The following is a 9,379-nucleotide window of genomic DNA, read 5'->3' as shown; positions in this document are numbered from 1 at the left end:
ATACGAGATCATGAACTGGAGCACCGAGGAGGTTCCAGAACACCTGCCTTGGGCTGTTAATTTTACTAGGATATTATCTCAGTTTCAGCTTGAAATGTTCCACAGGAAGAGAGAGAGACAGAGAGAGAGAGAGAGGGCAAGAGGGGGTTCCCCTCCAGGGACATGTCCCAAGGTCTCAGACTCCATTCTGAAATGGAAGAAAAAAATAGCGACTGACTGGAGATTAAAGTCTCTTCAATGCTCTGCCCTCATTGACCTGACTGACTATCTCCTAGTGGCCAAGCGGCCTCTCACAAGGCCATGTTTATGTGGTGCTTAGATATTGTGATATTTACATGAAGGATGGCATCATCTGACTGTTATGTTTGTAAAGACAGACCATGTCAGCAAGGCAACTTGTGTAAGAACTTTTTTTTTTCTTTTTCTGTCTCCAGATCAGATCCTTGGACTCTTGCAGCAGCACCCAGAACCCCATGCCTGATGGGACAGGTCTGTTCATGCGTGACTGCAGAAGTTCTCAGTGGGCTCTTTGGAACATGTGATGCTGCAGCTTTTCAGTACTATATATCAGTATTCCTCCCTCTTATTGCATTTCAAGGCTAAATTTAGATTCTCTTTCTCTCTCTCTCTCTGTCTCTCTCTCTCTCTCTCTCTCTACATATATATATATCTTACATTCGCACATTCTTCCCTTTTCTATTTTTATACGCATTGCTTTCAAATCATTCAATTATTTAAATTTTGTCTTTTGGTCATCAGTAAATCTCCCCAGCATGTCCATAAAAGCATAAAACAGAAAACAACAGGTTGCCACATTACTTCATCCCTTTATAAGTCATTCCCCAAACACATGGGGACATTTAGGTGACCTTATCAATTGGGTTGAGAAGGCGTGCTTAGACGCCAGGGATTCTATAGGGATTGGATGCACAAGACACAGGAATATACTTGCATCTCATTAACACTTTCACATTTTCTCTATTACAGTCATACCTAAAACCCCGCATCTGCTAATACACATATGCAGTAGCCAAAGATGGACACTAAGTGGTTTTATTTATGCCACATGCTATGTGATCCACAGGCACCAAGGCTGGTGGCTCAGCCAAGCCCCCCGAGCAGGACGCAGATGAGGAGATTGACATCGATCTGGAGGCTCCAGAGACAGAGAAGGCAGCCCTGGCCATCCAGAGCCAGTTCAGGCGCTTCCAGAAGAAAAAGAACAGATCAGGAGAGCAATGAAGGAGTAAGGATTGGCACATGATAAGGAATTCAGCTTTTAGCCATGTCTGAAAGGAGAGGAGGAAGAGAGGGGTGTGTGGGTGGGAAATTATGGGTTTGAAAATACCAAATAACCGTCTTTCACATTGTGCTACAGGGACAATTAGTACTTAGATTTTCATTCTCTCCCTCCCCCTTTTCTCTTTCTCTCTCTCTCTCTCTTTCTCTGTCTGTTTCTCTCTCTGTAGGAGGCAAACAGTTCCAGGAATAGCGATCATTTAAATACATACTAACCTCATATGTTAATCATTTTTGACAATATATGGAAATAAAAACTTAGACAGGAATTGTGTAAGGGTATGAGATTCAGCCATCAAAGTGAGAATGGTTTATGACTGTTACCCAGTACCCATATATTCATGAGCTGATGTTGGTGTGGATGGGTAGATCTGTCTCTGGTAATGTTTTTCCAATTCCTTTTTTTTAATGTAAAGATCAATCTACATTGTTGGTTGCCAGTAAAAAAAATATTGACTTCCTTTAAACATTATACCAAACCAAATATTGCTCTACATTTTAGCATTGGGATTTTTATACATGTTTAATATTATATCTATGAATATTCAGCTTAAAATTGCACCTAATGGTGGAAAAGATTGATTGATGAAAATATTTATTACAATAATAGAATATTATATGCAGTTAAAGCAGAAGATAGTGAGATGTACGGAGCATAAACTACAAGAATTTATTAGATAGATAGATAGATAGATAGATAGATAGATAGATAGATAGATAGATAGATAGATAGATAGATAGATAGATTTATCTAAACTCAATACAAAAAAAGTCATTTCTGTAGGATGTCTGCGAAAGACTGGGTAAAGTTTTTAGAGTGAGGAGTGAAGTAAACCAGTGCTTACACTGATTCACCCAACACACCAAATAGCAATCAGTCATTGCTATCACACACAACTCTTGCTATGTATCAATGTATCAGACACAACTCTCCTACATAATTCCCATAATAAAACCAAATATATATATATATACACTGTATATCTATATATATATATCTATATATGTGACGTTCGGTGCAGCTGGAAGAACGAGGCACGAGATCACTCCAGCTGGTACTGACGGATGTATATACATATCTGCTGCAAGCATTGCTATTCCCATAATAAAAACAAATATAATACATATACATGTGTGTGTGTATATATATGTGTGTGTGTGTGTGTGTGTGTTTGTGCATGTATGTATATACACTGCTCAAAAAAATAAAGGGTACACTCAAATAACACATCCTAGATCTGAATGAATGAAATATTCTCATTGAATACTTTGTTCTGTACAAACTTGAATGTGCTGACAACAAAAATCACACAAAAATCATCAATGGAAATCAAATTTATTAACCAATGGAGGCCTGGATTTGGAGCCACACACAAAATTAAAGTGGAAAAACACACTACAGGCTAATCCAACTTTGATGTAATGTCCTTAAAACAAGTCAAAATGAGGCTCAGTATTGTGTGTGGCCTGCACGTGCCTGTATGACCTCCCTACAACGCCTGGGCATGCTCCTGATGAGGTGGCGGATGGTCTCCTGAGGGATCTCCTCCCAGACCTGGACTAAAGCATCCGCCAACTCCTGGACAGTCTGTGGTGCAACGTGACGTTGGTGGATGGAGCGAGACATGATATCCCAGATGTGCTCAATCGGATTCAGGTCTGGGGAACGGGCGGGCCAGTCCATAGCTTCAATGCCTTCATCTTGCAGGAACTGCTGACACACTCCAGCCACATGAGGTCTAGCATTGTCCTGCATTAGGAGGAACCCAGGGCCAACCGCACCAGCATATGGTCTCACAAGGGGTCTGAGGATCTCATCTCGGTACCTAATGGCAGTCAGGCTACCTCTGGTGAGCACATGGAGGGCTGTGCGGCCCTCCAAAGAAATGCCACCCCACACCATTACTGACCCACTGCCAAACCGGTCATGCTGAAGGATGTTGCAGGCAGCAGATCGCTCTCCACGGCGTCTCCAGACTCTGCTTTCATCTTTGAAGAGCACAAGGCGCCAGTGGCGAATTTGCCAATCCTGGTGTTCTCTGGCAAATGCCAAGCGTCCTGCACGGTGTTGGTCTGTGAGCACAACCCCCATCTGTGGACGTGGAGTCGGTTTCTAACCATTTGTGCAGACACATGCACATTTGTGGCCTGCTGGAGGTCATTTTGCAGGGCTCTGGCAGTGCTCCTCCTGTTCCTTCTTGCACAAAGGCGGAGGTAGCGGTCCTGCTGCTGGGTTGTCTCCTGGTAGCACCTCCAGCCTCTGGACACTACGCTGACAGACACAGCAAACCTTCTTGCCACAGCTCGCATTGATGTGCCATCCTGGATGAGCTGCACTACCTGAGCCACTTGTGTGGGTTGTGGAGTCCGTCTCATGCTACCACGAGTGTGAAAGGACCACCAACATTCAAAAGTGACCAAAACATCAGCCAGAAAGCATAGGTACTGAGAAGTGGTCTGTGGTCCCCACCTGCAGAACCACTCCTTTATAGGGGGGGGTCTTGCTATTTGCTTCTCATTTCTACCTGTTGTCTATTTGCACAACAGCAGGTGAAATTGATTCACAATCAGTGTTGCTTCCTAACTGAACAGGTTGGTTTCACAGAAGTGTGGTTGACTTGGAGTTATATTGTGTTGTTTAAGTGTTCCCTGTATTTTTTTGAGCAGTGTATATATATATAACCTGTTGGACAAAATAACGATAATGATTCACCTCTTTGTATTTTGTTGGCTGGTTGATCTGGGCTGAAAGCAATGATTCAACATGCAGCTCTGTCAGCTTTGATCTGAATCTGATTAAAGGGGAAATGTAAACACAAATGTAAACACACATTTTCTGCCAATAAGAAAATGTTTTGCTATGTTACTACAAGAATCCAACATCCTGTATGCTACATACTTATATATTCACATACTTATATATTCAACTCAGTGTAGATATTCTTTTGTTGTCTTTCATCCTTTCTTCTTTTCTCATACTTAATCTCTTCATGAACGTGTTACATTTGATCTTTTTTAGTATCTTTCCCATTTCCTTTCTTCTATAACTGTAGTGGTCTCCACAGACATCTGAAAATAGTTCATAATGAGGGCAGTCTACATCCACTCCTGATTATCTCAGTGTTAATGACACAGCGCCATGAATGTGTCTCTCTAGAGGAAAAAAAAACAGAATATGAGTGAGCCAGTCCAGAAAGCAAAGACTTTAAAACATTTTATTTATTCTCAGACAGGAATTGTAATAATTGGTAATGACTGGGGGGTGGGGTTTGCGGGGAATTGGATCTGATCTGAAAGATGTATACATAAGTAATAATTAAGGTTATTCACCAAAATTTGGACATGAAAAATGTCATGACAAGCCTTAGAGGCTGAAATGTCTTCTTCCTTTCCTTGAGCCTGTGATCTGAGGGCATTTGCCTTAATTATGTCCCTACTGAGTCTTCTGCAGTAAGGTTCTTTCCCCCATGGTGAAGCATAGGAGCATAGGAGACATCATTTGCTCATGCTTTCTCAGGGAGAGGCTAAACAATCACCATCTGAATATACAGTGTGGGATGTCTTACAGAGACCAGGGTAAAATCATACAGTTTATTAGGGGGATCATTTCAACCTCTAACAAGGCTGAATGAAGCTCATATTTACAGCTATGTGTCTTTTAATGCTGAAGCAGATTTGATGAGCTGTATGATAAAGTAAAAGCATTTCCTAATGCACACTTCATCTTCTCCTGGTGACTTTAAAACAGCATTGTTCCAGTTCTTAACCCACATGTCAGTGTGGCATTAAGCACAATCTTATTCAATAACATTGTAGAAAATATAATTACAAGAACACAAAACAGAGGACTATACCCTTCAAATTTACTGTGTATTTCTGCAAGAGAAGATTCAACAAAAGAGAGAAAAAAGACAAAAAACTTGCAATTGTACTCAACTCTATTTATAAATCTTGAGAGGGAATTCAGAGTGCCCATGGAGGCGGTGGCTAAGTGAAATGGGCAACAGTGTGCGGGATGGGGTGAACAGATGAAAGAGGGAAGAGAGAGAGAGAATGGGAATGTGCACAGACATGAGTGCATTCATGGGGAGGCAAATAAAGACAGACCATGTCAGCAAGGCAGCTTGTGTAAGAACTTTTTTTCTTTTCTTTTCAAGGGGTGTTATGAAACCTTTAGATCTGATTCACACAGTGCAGAAAAAACACTGCAAATTTTATTGCAGATAATAAAATGTAAAAACTAACATTGTTTATATAAATTAAATTTATTATTATTGTTTACAACAACAACAATAATTACATTGTGCAGCATACATAGCAGTATGTGTTTATTTTCGTCTAGCTATCAACTAAGTATGTGTGTGGAACATAGGTGTCTAACCCTAACAATACACATCTGTTATGATTAAAAAATATTTTGTATCATGTGAAGACTTGACAAGCCAAGCTGATGAACTACCAGCAAGGTTCTTGTTTCTGATGTAAATAAATTAAGTTGAAAGAGATAAAACCAATGTCACGGTTACATTACTTGCAGCTTCAGAGAACTACTGGCAGAGGGCGCTCTCTGCCACACAAGCAGAGAGGTGCAGACAAATATATTCTGTACCTGGAAGCTCTTCATTTATAGTTATCAACACTGATCACAGTGATTGGCCTGTTGAACACTTTTGGTGTTATGTTCAGCCATAACAAAGGTGTTTACATATGTACTGTAAAGAGAGAATGGGAAGATGCTGGTCCTTTCACCTCCATGTGTAGACACAGATCCTGCCTGGTCAGCCTGTCACCTCTATGTGTGGACACAGGTCCTGCCTGGTTGACATCTCTGATTCATCTCTCTGATCGTCTCTTACGTATCTGGAAGCATATCCACACCAGACCACAGCACACAGACGTGATGGTAGTTCTCAAATTGAGCTCATAGCACATTGGCCCCTTATATCAAATGCTCTGAATTCATATTGAGTGTGAGAAGCATCCAACCCTAGGGCAACATCCAACATCAAGGATCACACCTTTCCCCAGTGACCAGGTGTCTCTGACCACAGATGATGTGTGAAATTCATGCTAAGCGTAAATCTACCCAGTGCTTCCGGACCAGACAACATTCCTGGGTGTGCACTCGAGGTGTGTGTTTCTACATCTAACTGATATCTTTTTAATTAAAACATCTCCCTGTCAAAGGCAACTGTTCCAACATGCTTCAAATACACACAGCCACCATCGTTCCAGTGCCATGAAGTCATCAGTCGCATGCCTTCATGACGTCCGCCTTGTTGTATTTATTCTAGATGCTAAGAAGTTCTTAAAGACTCCTCCTTTAAGGTGTCCTATTACATTGTATGCCAACAGGTAAAACCACTCTGCTGAGGATGCCGTAATCTCTGCAGTGAATGTAGCCTTATCATCCTTAGATAACACAGACACTTATGTCACAATGTCATTCTTTTCAGCTCAGCAATCAGCACAATCATACCTCAATAGCTAGTCAGGAAACGTCACTCAACTAGGACTAAGCTCTTTCTTTGTGAGTCATAACCTTTTTGAGCAACAGGCCTCAGACAATCAGGAACCAGAACAGAAATTCCTATGCCATCGCCCTGAACATCACAGCCCATCAAAGCTCCCACATGTTTTGCTCACGCACAACTTCTCCAAACGTCACAGCAGTCACATTGACTGCAATGACATGAGACCTAATATTGTGATAGGGGTTTAACCCTAGGGCAGAGGTCACTAACAGGCGGACTGCGGTCCGGATCCGGACCCGAACGCAGTCCTGTCCGGACCCAATCTCATTCCTGATTAACTCTGCAAATTTTTATTTCCGTGGTCCCAAATGCCATCCCAATAAATTGTTAAAAATATTTTTTAATTTTGACGGGAGAATTTAAACCGGAGCATTTATTTCAGGGCTATTGAAAAAACACTCCGTCACGAGTGTTATGTTCGCCACCCCCTCCCCCCCGTCAACAAATCACATGTCCTCCCCCCCCCGGTCAACAAATCACGTTCCCCCCCCGGACCACAGGTCAGAGCTATCTGCCAAATTTGGCCCACAGAAAAATATGGTTGATTAGCCCTGCCCTAGGGGTTTATATGGACCGGCCACATGCGTAACACAGGCATGGTGGCATTATGGACCTGTGGATTGATGTAGATGGAGTCATTACCAATATGAAGAAGCACAAATTTATTTCTGCATTTGCCAAATAGTCTTTTTTCATTAGTCACATCATGATTCTCATAATGACTCCATGTTAGTATCAATATAAAATAATAATCAGTTATATTACAAGCCATGACAACAGAATAAGAAACAAACAGTGTGAAGTAATAAACTATATGAAATGATAATTCTATACACTTTATGTGACGGGCAGGGAGTGCAAAATGGAAGCGATCACGCCAAGTCTCAGGGGAAAAGGATGGTTTAATTGAAAGTGCGCAAACCAAAAACCCGTGACATAGATCCAAATCAAGGATATAATGACCAGCGGTCAACTGGTACAAAGACAAGACATATATAGGCAAACAAAAGACCCTCAGGTGAGACGGATCACGGGCTCCGCCCACCTGAGGGACGCACACAATGCAACAAAACAACAACAACAACAGCCACTGTGAACGGAGGCAACCGGTAGGGGGCCGCCTCACCGTGACACTTTATAACCATTTTAGCTCCATTTGGTATGATACTAGTGCCTATGCACACTTATAATAATAATAATAATAATAATAATAATAATAATAATAATAATAATAATAAGTTAAACTTATATAGCGCCTTTCTAGTACCCAAGGATACTTTACAAAAAAAAGGGGGGAAAAAACAAACAAAAAAACAATATGACTAGGTGGAAGAGAGAAAATACTGAGAGAAAAAGTGCGTTTTAAGCTTTTTGAGTTTTGAAGGAGGAAAAGGATGAACAGAGGTGAAGATGTTGCGGGAGGGCATTCCACAGTTTTGGGGCTATTACACAGAATGAGCGCCCACCAGCAGTGACACGTTTGTATTTCGGAACCACCATAACACCTGTGTCTGAGGACCTAAGTGTTTGGTTTGGAATATAAGGCTAAATAGACAGGAGCCAGACCATTAAGGGATTTATATGTTAGGAGCAGGATTTTAAACTGTATACTCAGAGGGATGGGTAGCCAGATGGAGAATAAGTGTGATATGAGCTAATTTTTTCGTGTGTGTAAGAATTCTAGCAGCTGAATTCTGAACATATTGGAGAGAGTGTATTGATTTCTTAGGGAGGTCAAGAAAAAGTGCATTGCTGTAATCTAAATGAGATCAGATGAAGGCATGGACCAGGATTTCAGCATCTTTGACAGCATGGGGCACAAGCAAGCAATGTTCCGCCAATGGAAAAAATTAACTTTTAACTGAAGCCCTCATGTGAGGTTCAAAGTTGAGTGAAGAATCAAAAAGAACCCCAAGGTTGTGTACCACTGTAGAAGATTTCACAGCCACGCCAATTCAGAGTAAAATCTAGAAATTTTGAAATAATAGTTTTTGAACCAATAAGCAGGACTTCGGTTTTGTTTTTATTTAACTGCAGAAAGTTAGAGTGTATCCAGCATCTAAGATCCAACAGGCAGGAGATGAGGGCGGAGAGAGGCAGAGTGAGGTGGATTTAGTGCTAAAATAAATCTGTGTGTCATCAGCATAGCAGTGGAAGTTAAGGCCATGGCTATGGATTATCTTCCCAAGTGGTAGCATATAAATGATGAATAGAAGTGGACCTAGGACAGAGCCCTGAGGAACTCCTTGGGTGATAGAACAGTAGGGGGATTTATGTATGCCCAAACAAACACAATGTGATCTATTGGAGAGATATGAGTTGAACCATGATAGGGAAGTGCCTGTTATGCCTAGGGATGAGAGACGGGAAATGACAATGCTATGGTTAGCTGTGTCAAATGCCGAACTCAAGTCAAGCAGGATGAGGATACTAAGTGTTCACCGGCATCTACAGCTAAGAGAAGATTGTTCAGTACCTGTAACAAGGCAGTCTCAGTACTGTGAAATGTCCAGAATACAGATTGAAAAGGCTCAAAAAGCGCATTG

Source organism: Brachyhypopomus gauderio, chromosome 14 (assembly GCF_052324685.1).
Source record: "Brachyhypopomus gauderio isolate BG-103 chromosome 14, BGAUD_0.2, whole genome shotgun sequence".
NCBI lineage: Eukaryota > Metazoa > Chordata > Actinopteri > Gymnotiformes > Hypopomidae > Brachyhypopomus > Brachyhypopomus gauderio.
This window is presented reverse-complemented; position numbering follows the sequence as displayed.